The sequence below is a fragment of the Xenopus laevis genome, chromosome 6L (genome assembly GCF_017654675.1).
Source record: "Xenopus laevis strain J_2021 chromosome 6L, Xenopus_laevis_v10.1, whole genome shotgun sequence".
Lineage (NCBI taxonomy): Eukaryota > Metazoa > Chordata > Amphibia > Anura > Pipidae > Xenopus > Xenopus laevis.
In genome coordinates, this window is record NC_054381.1 from 98,712,780 (window position 1) to 98,727,391 (window position 14,612).

Below are 14,612 nucleotides of genomic sequence, written 5' to 3' on the forward strand. Positions count from 1 at the left end.
GCTTTCAGAATATACATACATTATCTTTTCTGGTTTCTACAGTAATAAGCAAATTAGGTCAGAACAAATTACTGCAAAATAATTACTAAAGCTCAAAATGGAGCATATGAAATAATCTGACTCCCTTATGATATTTGTCACAGGCCAAAGCTCATCTTGCAGGCTGATATTGGGTTTTATTGTTCAATTAACCATACTTATACCACATACAAATTGGAGTAGCTATTAAGTATGTAATTACTGTTGAAATTCCTGTGTTGGAGCCAAGAGCCTCTTAATCAACATATTGTGCTCTGCATACCGCGTTTCACTCTGCTCAGTAAAATCTGCTAAATGTTGAGTAATCCAGCAATGAAAACCAGATTCATTGCCCCCAAGTTGCCCATGTGGTGTTCGTAGGGGCTCCCCCTAAACCTTTATGTATATTCAGAGGAAACTGCTTAGCAATATGGCCATATGCAAGGTCATGGGGAATGTAGCTCAGTCTTATAATTCTGATTCTGCAAGTCTGCCTGAGCATGAAAGGAAATCCTGACTGTTTTACCACCCACCACATCACTTAGGCTTAGCCTTACTTCACTACCAATTTTGGACAGAGGTAATCTCCAGAATTAGATATCTGGACTCAAGTGCTGCGAGTTGCTCTTCAACAGCAACTGAAGGGCCACATATTAAATTGATGATATAAAGATATACCTACTATCTTTCATGCTTACTACCTGCTAGCCCTACAACAGAGATAGTATTGGACCCACTTTAATCTATATCCCTCCAGTTATGCTAGTACAGACATGGGATTCAATAGGATTGTTTTGCCTCTACTAAGGATTAATTACTGTATATCTTAGTTGGGATCAAGTACAAGGTACTGTTTTGTTATTACAGGAAAAAAAAATGTTTTACAATTTAGAATTTTATGAATAATTTTATGAGTCTATGAAAGATGACCTTCCCATACCTGTATGGCCAAATCTGCAGAAGTACAGAAACCCATGGCTAGCAATCAGATGTTAACTTTCGTTTAATTTCCTGCAGCTGGTGGCACTGATTGGTTGGGGGTTACTCACAAGTTACAAAGGTGTTCTTAATGACCCACACTAGTAGTTTATCTTTAAATATATAGTAGTAGTTTATATTTAAATATATATAGTTGACAGTCCACTAAAAAAACATTTTGGTTAAGGAGAGACGTTCTTTCATATGCTAAGCAGAAGGAATTCTGTGAAGGAAGCCCAGCATTCCTCCTAAAATTTACATGGAATACCTTTAGACTTGGCCTCACCCACTGGGTTTTAAAGTGCAGCCAGGACAGTAAGCTGATTGGATTTCCAACTGCAAAATGGTATTCCTTTATTGGGGCTTATCAGTGCAGGGCAGAGTAAACAAAATATGTAGAGCCAGGAGTGTGGATACACTTGGGGGGGTTATTTATCAATGTCCAAATTGATCTAATTTTTTTCTGAAATATACTCCGACCAAATCCACCTGGGTTATTTCCCCTTATTTATCAATACATATTCATGAAAAATTCCACTGCGGGAAAGAGCCCGAAACGTGAAAATGGTATGAAAATTTGAGTCATACAATTTTTCGGATTTCCTGCCTGAAAACTCAGATTTTTTTCAGATTTTTGCCCGAAAATCACAAAATCTTCTGATTTTTGCTCTATCCCCAGCCCAGATCAAGATATCTTCGGGACTTCACCCACTGACTTATACACAACCTTGGCAGGTCTGAGATGCAGGATTTTTGGATTCTGACTTTTTCCATCCTTGGGGTATAATAAATAACAAAAACTTTGAGTTTTTTTTCACAAAAAAATTAAATTTTTAGCGAAATAATAAAACAGTACCTTGTACCTTGATCCAATCTAAGATATAATTAATCCTTAATGGAAGCAAAACCAGCCTATTGGGTTTATTTAATGCTGACATGATTTTCTAGTAGACTTGAGGTATGAAGATCTAAATTACGGAAAGATCCCTTATCGGGAAACCCCAGGTCCCAAGCATTCTGGATAACAAGACCAATACCTATACCCTTATACTTGTATTCTGTGAGCAAAACATTTTATTTTATATCTACAGAGCAATACAGCTCCCACTCATTTTAGTAATTACTATTGTGCTGATTAATAATACTCTCCTTAAATTTTACAATGTTTCTAGAAAGATTACCATTAAGCACCAATTATAATGTGCATATGCACATTTATTGCTCATTTCCAGCACAACTTATTACTTCCAACTGGGAGGTAGCTTAGTTACAGGAAAGGTAAAGTATTCAGTGTTGTCTGCAGGTAATTCCCTCACAGCTGCCCTTTAGTCTACAATTAGATATGGCTGCTGTCATGAAATAATGGAATCATCTGGAATTTCCTAGTGTCATAGGTTGCATTTATGTGGCAGGATTCCAATACATCCCAATTGAATCATTCCCCTTTTCAGCCCTTCTCCATACATATTATAGCTTGTGAAATATGAATTCACACTGGACTTCATTTTACTGTATGGTTTACCCGAGCAGTGCTAAATTGCCTTGTCTATTTCATAAGATAAGATACTATCAGTTTCTCAATTTCTATTACTGCAATGCTGTTAGCATTCCAAGATTTCATGCTTTTCAATTAGCAAAGCAAGTCTCAACATGTACCCTCAAGATAAAATCCCTATTAAAACACAGTACTCTGCGAGTCTGTGATCCCCCATAGAATGCTGGTTTTTATCATTTTGTTCATTAGTATTAGACAGGGAGTCATGAAACAAGAGAGGGGTGTTACCCTTTCTCATGCAGTTGAGGAATCCCATACAATTGTTGGTTGCCATGGAGTTCTCCAACAGGGTGAAAAGAGCTGAAAACATTGGGCTACTCAGCCAGAACTAGTAAAAATAGAATGCACCAGGATTTTACGTCTAATCTGCTCCTGACAGCCATCAATTCTTGTCCTTAGCCATGTTTGTGTAGAAGTGGGGGCACACAACTTCCATTTTAAGGCTATAGCAAATGACTTGTGAAATGTTACAAATGGTTTCAGCAGTGTAACAGAGAAAGCAAACCAGGTCTAAAAGTTAAACCAGTGGTTACCTAACTCTATTGATTGTCCCTCTGCAGGGCTCATTTTGAGTCAAATAGGGTAGAAATTGTTTGACAGAAAAGGGGAGCTTTTTAGGTAATCCTAAAAAATCGTATTCAAATATTAAAATGCAACACATCATATTAAGAGGCATATTAAAGAATCTTACCAAACTGGAATATATATTGCCCTTTTACATCTCTTACCTTGAGCCACAATTTTATAATATTCTCTGTGTTGCCTCAGAGATCACCTGACCAGAAATACTGTAACAGGAAGGTGTTTGGAAGCAAAAAACAGAATATTGTCTGTTAATTGGCTCATGTGACCTAACATGCATGGTTTGTTTGTGTGCACCGTGAATCGTAGAATACCAGGGGGTTCTTAAAAGGCAATTTTCTATCAAGCATTATCCAATGGCACACATTACTCAAAAGTAGTGATGGGCGAATTTGTCCCTTTGCCAACGAAATTTTGCGAAACGGGCGTAAAATCTGCGAAAAGCGGATTTTGACACCGGAGACAATTCGCCGGCATCAAAATGGCCGATGACGTCAAAGTTGACGCCAGTACCCATTAAAGTCAACAGGCCTCCGTTAATCGTCGCCGCCATCCAAAACCGTCGCCGCTGTCAAAAAAACTTATTCCATCACCGACGTCAAATTCACCAGCGAATTTTCACGGCAAATTCGCAAATTTATTTGTGAGTGGCGAAGCACGGAAATCAGCTGTGAATTTGCGCATGGCGAATAAATTTGCCCATCACTACTCAAAAGTGTTTTATTATGAAAATGGTTTCTTTCCATGAAGCAGGTTTTTTTAACATGTGAGCTGTTTTATGAAATATATTTATATAGAGACCTACACTGTTCAGGGGTATAGTTTTCCTTTAAAAAAGTGTTTGTATATAGACCATCACCTTTGAAACAGCAAGTCTGTTATATATAACATACTGTCATGTGTGATAGAAAGTTGATTATATCTTATCACAAATATGGTATTTTGATATAACAAACTTTTTATTTGTGTTTCAGTGGAGGAGGGGGTCTCATGCAGTAGTATTGAACTTTTACTGTGTTTTTAAGCACATACAACCTGTGCAGACTGGCTCTTTTACATATGTGAGCTGCTATTGTGTTTCTCCCTTTACCTTTGGAAAGACAGAACTGTAAAAGTTGCAGCGTTTATTAAAAGTTCTTGTTAGACATCAAAGAGTGAGCTTATGGTTCTGCAGTAATTAGCCAACCAGTTTATATAAACATATTAAGATACAGAACACACATCTAACATGGAATGTAATGAAATTTGAAAATAATCACTCTGCCCAACCAATTGGCCTGGCTTGATATAGGTACATATTTTAATTGAGAAAGCTCCGTAGGCATGAGCAGGGGGACACAACAAAGCATAAGAATGACCTGCAGTCAGAACTGTGAACCAAAAATATAAAGCATTTAGTTAAGTTAAAATAAAAGAGAAAGGAGGATAAGAAAGAAAAGTAAAGGTAGGCAGATAAGAAAAGGTCAGAACAAAGTGATTGCTCGCAGATTGCATATACGGTAGCTCTCATAAAGTTCTAGTATTGTTTACATTGCTAATAAAATGATCTAGCTATATTCACACATAAGGTTCTCATTAGTTTGCATGTCTGCATAGCCAAAAGGCAAACAATAATTTGTGACCTGTCTATGCAAGAGCCATATATGATATGAGCTTAATGCCATTAGATCTAGAAGAGAGAGAGATATACTGGAAGTAATGCTTCAATTATAAGACCAAGATGGACTTTTACATAGGTCTATGTCCAGTGACTACAAGTTGTGAGAATAACCCAAGCTTCTCTCATGCAAACAGGTCAGCAATCACTGTCCTGTGGATCATAGCAAGCATAGCTCAAACAAGAGGCCCAAAGATGGCATCAAAATTTGTTACAACTTGACACAAAATCCCTGCATAAAATTCTAAGCTTGTAAAACATCCCATTTGTCCACCAAATCATTTCACCTGTAGGGTTAGTATATTGATCATTGTCTATAGTATATTGTCTATAGTAATATTGAAATGCTTATGTGCAATTGGTCAGTCTAAAAGAGCTTAGAACAGTTCCATAATGTTTCAGTTCAGACCAAGAATGAACAGCAGGCATCTATGCAGTATTTATTTTCTTCAGAGGGATTGCCATTTCTTGACCTTCCATTATGGGTCACCAGTTCCGATAACCTAACAATTTTTCTTTTCTTTTTTTTTTCTGACTCTGAAATGGCATTTTCAACTCATGCTGTCATGTAAAATGATGCTATACGTTATTTTAGACAGTGATTCATAACTGACTTTCAGTAATCCCACAGCTGGGTGTCTCTAGTCAGTTTTGCTTTACAAACCAGGGTTGTCCCGTGACAAAACACACATTCTCATTTTAATGCTATAAATGGCCCATCTCTTGCAAGATAGCTGGCAGACAAATGAAGATTGCACACTCCCTTTAAAGCAATTTCGATTTCACAGAACAGAAAATTCCAGGATTGGTATTGCCTAGAATTATAGATAATTACTTTATCGCCTCAATGGGTTAGAAATAGTATGAAATTGCATGGAGCACTTGACATTTTCGATTTTGAAAATGCTCCTGCTGAGTTTTTAACCACACAAATAACTGTGTTTCATAGTGTGACAGCAAGACATTCTGAAATAATCCTTTGGTTAATTTGTAAAATTAAGAACATGTTTAGTGGGAGCAGTAACAAATGGCTAAGCATTAAAGGAAGGGATAAATCATGGTTATATGTGCAGCTGACTAATAGCTTCATGCACTTTATCATGCACATTTGTTAAATCCAATGTACATATGGCCATCTTGTGTGCTCTTGTGATTAAATGTTTGCAGCTAATGTATATGTAACCTGGTGGAGGGGGTGTATGATTTTGTTTTTCCTACCACAGCTGTTGAACAGAAGAGCATTGTTACATTGTGACCCTTTTACTTGCGGGAAATGGTCTTGAACTGAACGTTATGTAATTTAAGCTTCTGTGCCAGTAGAAATGATAGGAGCAAAGGGCTCCAGTGGTTTTTAGCCATTGAATGTAGGTTTATCTAACACCAAATAAAGAATTACAAGACTTGAAACACTGGATGATGAGGCAATAGATAAAGAAATAATGGGGCATATATATTTGTACTAACACACCTTGCACTCAGTGAGGTAGGTTACAACAAATAATAACCTAGGACCTTTTCCAGCAGTGGAATTACTGGTGGAGCACAGAACTGCTCTTGCTAGAAAGCGCTGGCTCTTACAATCCCATATTTAATATAGGCGATACGTTTTCCCATATCAAGCGATAAGATGTTTGCTTTTAAATAGGTGACCAGTTAATTCTACCTGCTGGTTGGTTGCTGGTTACAGTACCTGGGGAAACTTTTATTAAATACCTCATTAGCATATTCTTTAAGTGGAGCTAGTCTACCACTTCCTAAGCCTCCTTCACGTGGAACCTGTATCCCAACTTAAAAATGTGATGGTTAATTTAAGGCTTCAATCTTTTCCATGTGTACTGAGGCCTTGGAAGCTCTCCATTACTTTCATTCCCTGCTTAGGTTCAGTCCAAAGAAAAGAAAATGCATAGGTTTCCTACCCTTCTATACACTAGGTAACAGGAAATACACACTCAATACACAAAAATACTTCTGGTTTATGGGGAGAACGAGGTTATTAGTAAGGGATCTCCTGTAAGGTAAATGAACATGGTGTTAATTGGGGGGCTGTTTAATTTAAATAAAAAATTAACTGGGGTAATTCAAAAGTAGTGACTGTTGGGATTCTGGAGGTTGTAGTTCTGCATGCAATAACTGGAAGGCAGCAAACTGAAAAACCCTAAAGCAAATAATAGGGAAAAAATGAAAAAATATTATGCATTATATGTCATTTGTGGTTATTCAAGGGTAATTTTTGCAAGTGTCCTCTCCTCCACTTAGACTAACTAGGGGTCCTATTTGCTCTGCTTTATTATGGTGGTTATAGAGACCAGACTTTAGACTGAATCTGCCAAGAAAAATTTTGCTGTGAAAAAAAAAAATCACCAAGACAAAATTGTTGCATACACAAAAAGTTGCATAAGAAAAAAACGCCCTTCGACTTTAATGCATTTGGGCTAAAAAGTTGCCAAGACAAAAAAGTTGCAGAGACAAAAAATGTGTTTTGCGAATTTTTTGCCTTTGGCAAATTTTTCGCTTTTTTGCTAATTTTTGCATAGTGACGAGAATTTTTTGGCTAAGTGAAATGGGACAGATTCGCTCATCACTAAGACAATCTCCTAGTGCTCTGTTGAAAAACGAAGAACCTGTCAAATGAAAAAGGTTTGCTAAATGGTTAGCTTTAGATTTCCCATGTAACTTTCATTGCTGGATTAAAGTCATTTGCATTCTCTTTTATATAGTGAAAATATGCAGTATATACAAGCTCCATTAGAGGCCATGGCCTTTCTGTGTAGGGAGAATAATTAAACTCCCACTCCTTGCCCTTCAGGTGTACTGCGCCCAATTCAGCTCTGCAGACAGAGACATAATCAGGGATCTCTCAAGGCATAAAGAGGACTTTGATATTCATATTATGTCTGGCATCGCAACAGTAGACATATTATGGTTCAGCAGACAATGCAGCATTACAGTGAGTTTAAGTGGCTCATCACTTTAGAAAACACGATGAGACATGGAAATTCACAATATTTAATAGTACCTTGTTTGTTCCCATGGAAATACAAGTTGTTCTCCAACTTTAAACTCCATGGCATCTTCAATAAAAGGAAAAGGCACTGCTGTTTCATAATAGTCATTTAACTTCTTCCCTTCTGGGGGAATTAGCAGCATATGGGAATAAATTATTGATTTAAATATTGTACAGGTATAGGATCCCTTATCCGGAAACCCGATATCCAGAAACCTCCGTAGTCCCATAGACTCCTTGATCCAAACGAAGATATCATTAATGCTTATTGGAAGCAAAACCAGCCTTTTGGGTTTATTTAATGTTTAAATTAATTTCTAGTAGACTTAAGTCATGTCATGAAGACCCAAATTACAGAAAGATCCGTTATCCGGAAAACCCCAGGTCCCGAGCATTCTGGATAACAGGTCCCATACCTGTACATAATGCACAGAGAATATGGTAAAAATAGACAGGGTCTATGCAACAAACACCCACTTGCACAATATACATACAAAACCAATGTTGTTATGGTTTGAAGAGGACTTGGCAGTTAAAAGATTTGCAGTATTTAAGGTAAAATCAATGATGTCCATGTCAATCTCAAATATATTTAGCTTGCTTTCTTTTACCAGCTTGGATTCTAGTCAATACTCAGATGTGGCTTTTTTAAGTAAAATATTGACAGTGCAGATTACTCTCACTTTTACCAGGTCTCTCACATATAGATAGTTTCTATAGAGGTGTTTTTTAATGAGTGGTGTTTTTAATGTATTTATAGAAACATTTTTATAGAAACATATTTTAAAATGGTTCCAAAATTAGATTTATTTTGGCTACATCCTAAACTGTTGCAGAAGTTGGGGAGGGATTGATGGGATTAGTTTTATAGGAATCCGGATCTAAACTTTAAAAATAATTTTCAGAGCAATGTTTACTCACTGCCTTTCTGAAAAGTTTACTCAAAACTAACGAGTACCTATTCTTTCTCAAATATGAAGCCTTCCAACATCACTATGATGCTGAAAATGCTTCATGTCACAGTCAAGTTAAATGTGTATGAGGCCTTCTCTTCATTTAGAGATTAATCTGGCTTTCTGTGATGCAAATATAAAGATCCATAATTAAAAATGACCTATGTCCATGGGCATAACTAGAGGAAATTTCTTATTCTGTCAGTAGCAAACCCTAGCAAAAGCACTTTCTGTTTCTGATAAAATAAATAAAAAAAATACAGTATTTATCCTCAACCAACTGCTTCCATCTCACACAAGAACAGAGCTGAGCCCTGGTGTGGGCCGGGATTGAAAATAATTTTTTAGGTGATAAATCAGTAAATTCTGTATGTAAAAAAACAAAATAATAATGTAACTTTAGAAGAGAGAGAAACCCGGGAGGCATAATCAAGGTTGATAAAATAACTAAAACACTGGAGAGAAACCAGAATTTACTGTTATTTAAAGTTATAGTGGCACATTTGTATGTACCACAAATTGTGGAGTGCACAGAAAATTTGATGGAAAAAACATTTGTTTTTATTCGGACCCACCTATTTGTTGCACATGGTTTATCAAAAGTGTGCATTAAAGATAATTTTTTGCACTCAAATCCAAATAGATTAGACTGAGCATTAATGGTAGGAGCAGACAGCCCAAAACCCAGAGCTACACAGTAAACACCTTCCCTCCACCACCCCCAGTACTGACATATTCTCAGTTCAGCATGACTTCCCCAGACACGACCCACACAAAAACTTCCATCTCTTGTTATTTGTATTGACAGTTATCCACCTACACTAGTTTGGAGTTGGGTTCGTCTGAATGAGACCTAAAAGACTTAACTAGTAGTTCCAGCTAAGTACTGACCATTGCTTAACAAATATTTAATAGACACTATACTATTACTTTATGTTTGCCTTGTATTTTTCTAAAGAAAACATGAAAAAGTGGGTTAAGTAGATAAAAATTGAATCTATGGCTCTGGGTGTAGAGCAGGTCCATCTGATAAGACTAGCACAAGTCTCTAGACCAAATATAGCGATTGCAGGCAAACAGATTTGGAGATATTTACATTTTAATAATAAATAAGTATTGCCTGCCTGCCTTTGTCTGTCCTTTGTTTCTAATCACTTGTTAGTGGGACCTTTAGTTATATTAGTATAGAGGACTGTTCCACAATACATAAAAACTACCCTTTAAGATGTTTCAGTATTGTAAAACACAACATCTGCTATTCTTTATAGTTTTATGAAGTGTTTGTTTGAATAAGCAGGAACATTCCTAATGATATCAAAATGATATAAAAAGTCAATTCACCATGTTGTGTTTGTGGACCATTATAGCTGTAGGTTAATACTTCACGTTATTTTATTGCAGAGAAAAGGTCAAGAATATGCTGCAGGGCAGTTGAAGTACAGAGAAGACACTGTGGCAACTAAGGAATCTATCAAGCAACTGGTAAGAGGACTACATTTTACTGCCATAGCAATTTTGAGTGCATATTTTATACTAAATCAGGACTTTCCAAACTCTTTATTAAATTATAATTTTGAGCAATGCCAGGAGTCCATAGCAACCACATCTTAGGCAATTTTGGATTATATAAAAACAACTTGGGTGCACTATAAATTGGGGTGGGCAGATACATTTTAGCCTATTGATACAGAATGATTAGAGGGTCCTACTTACAGTTGCAAACAGAATCAGTAATTAAATTTGCATTGCCCAATGAATCAGATCCAGTTGTTCATCAGAGGCATTATTCAATAATAAAAGAACAATCTGTCACACATGACAAAAAATTATTCTTTCTACCTTTCCAAGTATTTATGTAACTGGAAAGGTGCAAAATCATGCGGGCTACAGAAATTATGGCATCAGTCTCTGTGTTGGGGACACTGTTGTAATTACTTGGCTAACTGCACTGTTATTATTACCTGCATAACTGGTAGAAACTTTTCCAAGAAAATTCCTATTTAGGGATTCGTTAATTGTTTGCTGGCAGAGTAACAGAAGAAGTGTAGGTGTTGCACATTGGTAAAATCAAGGGCTGATTTACACACATAGGTGTTACTGCGCAAGTGTAGTTCCCTTCAGCAACCAGTCAGGTCTTAATTAAAAAAAATTCTTGTTTGGGTCATTCACTAGGAAAGAGGCACTGTAGCACCTTGCTGCAGAGCCAAATCAAATCTGGATCAAAACTGTTTTGGAAAGTCTCTTTTTTTATAGTAAGCCGGTGGAATTGACTGATATATTTTGTCATTAGATTTATTAATACAGTACTTGTACTCAAGAACCCAATCCAGTTAGTAATCCACTTTATTAAGATTTGATAAATATTATGAGTCACCTTTTTCCTTTGATTTAAGTAAATCTAAAATAAACTTGGAATTTATTTATTTTATTATCTGCTTTAATATTAAATTAAATATTAAACATTACATTAAACATTACATAAGATAAAATCTTGGTTTAAGGTTTCTAATTACAGTTTTAGGGGTTGATTTATTAAACCTTGATTTTTTCTGGTCAAGATTTTTAGGGGGAAATCTAATTTTTCTTGCAAAAAAACCCCTCAAATTTGCACGCCATCTCAAACCTATCAAGACCATGTAGAAGTCAATGGGAGATATCCCTGCAGTTGTTTCTTTTCTTCGTGATCTGAAAAATGTGGGGTTTTCATCCGATAATCCGTAACGGTCTGGTTTTTCACAGCGAAAACTCGATAAAATCAAGTTTTCAGAGCGTTGGTCATACAAACGAACTGACACTTAATTTTCTTGTGACATTTTGTCGCTCCGATTTTCTGAAGAAAAATTATTGATAAATGAGTTCAAATCGTGGAACGGAGTTAGGTCAACTTTTCAAACTGAGATAAATTTGAGTTTTAGTAAATCAACCCCTAAATAAAAGGATATGAAGATGTTACTCTAACCTTACAAGTCTTTGTTTTTTTGGGGGGTGGTATTTTCCATAAAGCAAAACAATGACAGGAATGCAATTGTGAAACTAAACATCTGATGCCATGATAGAGACATTCACGTCTTTGGCAAAGCATTTTAATGGGCCTCTAAGGTAACTGCCCCCATTATACTCATGTCTATATTAAAAACACTTCCAATGTTGCAGTGCTTTTATAGATGCCTCATAATGCCGGTCACTGTTGTCACTATTACTTTTGCACAAACATACAATGTAGGGTCTGATTTATGGCTAATCATATTCTTAGAAAAGTATATTGATGTCCTTCGGACAGCTGCTCCGTCCTCGTCTGTGACACATTAGCAGCACTTGATCCCGATATTTCAATTGACAAATGCACTTATAGGCATACTATCATCACATAATTCCCATGTTTCTGCCATCCTGCCCTTAATACATGATTAAAATAGTGCCATGCACATTTATGTTCTTTATTATAAGAGTATTGTAGAGCGTGTGTCTAAATTTCCATTACCCTTCCTTATCCCTGTGCTCTATTAATTCTGGTAAACCCTCACCAAACAGTAATAGTTTAAATGATAGAAATACGCAATCTTTCACAAATTCTTGTTTTAATTTTTGTTATTAAGCCAGGTTTTGATAAGAAGGTATCAAACACGGCAGCATGAGTTCCAGGAAACATAGTAATGCTTTCTCATGCATGAACAAAAAAACTATTTTTTTTTAGAGATGCTTCTTAGGCCAACCACCAGTTGTTAGTATTGCTGTTGTGCAATAGTCAAGTCAAACTTATTTTACAAAGGAAAACCTTATAAGAATATCATAATACTGGAATAAGACAATAAAAGCTTTTTTATTAAAACAAGGCTTTAAAGGAATTGTTCAGTATAAAAATAAAAACTGGGTAAATAGATGGGCTGTGCAAAATAAAAAATGTTTCTAATATAGTTAGTTATAAATTAAAGGAACAGTTCAGTGTGAAAATAATAACTGTGTAAATAGATAGGCTGTGCAAAATAAAAAAAATGTTTCTAATATAGTTAGACAGGCAAAAATGTAACGTATAAAGGTTGGAGTGAAAGGATGTGTAATATAATAGCCACTACTTCCTGCTTTTCAGCTCTTTTGGTTTCCACTGACTGGTTAACGTGGTTCCCAGGCAGTAACCAATCAGAGACTTGATGGGGGGCCATATGGGTCATATCTGTTGCTTTTGAATCTGAGCTGGATGCTGAGGATCAATTGCAAACTCAGTGAACAGAAAACTCATGCACCATGTGGCCCCCCTTCAAGTCGCTGACTAACTCAGAGTTATAGATCTAAAAAGCAGGAAGTAGTGTTCTGGCTATTATGTTACACATCGAGTCACTCCAGCCTTTATACATCTAACTATATTAGAAACATTTTTTTTATTTTGCACAGCTTATCTATTTACACGGTTTTTATTTTCACACTGAACTGTTCCTTTAATTTATAATTCAATAGCATATTCTGCAATGTACATCTTCCTAAAAAAAGGATAGCTGGTGGTGGGGTGATATATGAAGGAGATTTACATCTGAAGTGTCTCAGCAAGGATTATCGGGTACTGCATTTTATTGATTTCCAGTAACTGCGTAAGTATACAGAAAAATGGGTATCTGTAGCAGAATGGTTCCCCTAGATGAGAAGGAACCTACAAAATAGATATGATATTAATTGGGTCAGGGGTAGAGAAAAAGTGAATAGTAACCACAGTAATAATATCTTGTCTGTGATGTGTAGTCTCCCATACGGACATACAGGAAGGGCCCTGTGTCACCCCTCACAAAAGAAATAGTCCCCCTTAGGATTAATTGTGAATGTATTTTCTGGAGCAGTTTAAGCCATGGTTGGGGATACAAACTAAGAATGGACTGTTTACCTGGATTCACATCATGAGTTGCTTTAGGTGCATTAGTAGTAGACAGTAACTGATAGGCTGTCAGCTGCTTCCCCTGGATCTTTTTCAAGAGTACCCCAGACTGTGAGTCATCTTATGTTATGTGAGTACTTATTGGTCGGACTGATATTGGCATTCAATTGCATTGCTATATGCTATGAACTGCCTGACTGGTTAAAAAATCCATTCACTGCTCATTTATAAGCCACTGGCATGACATGGACAACTATGTGTATTTTATCAATATATGATTGCATGTATACTATCAGCTATAAAATAGTTTCAGTGGGTTTATCATCTTCGTGAAATGTGTCTAGTCGTGGGGGAGTAATGACTTTTGTGGTAATTAGAAAACTGACAGTGCAGACTACTATGTTATGCATAGGTTGTACGTTTCTAAAAACAGAAGTGTAGATAAAATGTCGAATGTAGAAGTGGAGGTTTCAACTTGATACAGATGAGGAATGAACTGTATGCTGCAAAGCTGTGGGAGTGATGGACAGATTCGACAGCTGTTTCTGTAGACAAATAACTTAATGCCAAAAAGAGCGTCTATGTTAAAGAGAATTGCGTGAGACCAAAGCAAAGCAAAAAGGCACTTGTTTCAATTTTATAAAAGGTGGGTGTTCAGGCTTATTAGCTGAAAGGAAAGCTCTCGAGTACTTACATGTATAAAAAGAAACCCCAGTGAACAAAATTAAAAAAAAAACATAATTGGTTGTGTATTTATTAAGCTCTCCCTAATTCTTCCTTTTACTGGAGCTACACAAGGCAAGGAAGTCTCTTGCTTTGTAGAAACCCAGCAGGAAAGTAATCCTAGAGATGGATAGTGAAATGACTGAATGATGTGTTGTAGTAGTAAGCCAAACAGTAATATTCTGAGGCATCTCTGAATGAAGGTAAAAAAAAAATCATATCATCTTTTATTGTACAGTAGTAAGGCTCTTTAAATTAATGATTGTATAAATTTAATCCAT

At 36.2% G+C, this 14,612-nt stretch overlaps 1 protein-coding gene across 6 annotated transcripts in view; it reads left to right on the forward strand.

Annotated features, from left to right (window-relative positions):
* atxn1.L (ataxin 1 L homeolog) overlaps positions 1–14,612 on the forward strand; it is a 165,618-nt gene that overhangs the window by 41,635 nt on the left and 109,371 nt on the right. For all 6 annotated transcript variants that reach the window (XM_018267813.2, XM_018267817.2, XM_018267818.2 and 3 more), the window contains one exon: positions 10,149–10,229. The gene's annotated coding sequence lies outside the window, so the exon portion shown is untranslated. The remainder of the gene's footprint in view (positions 1–10,148; positions 10,230–14,612) is intronic.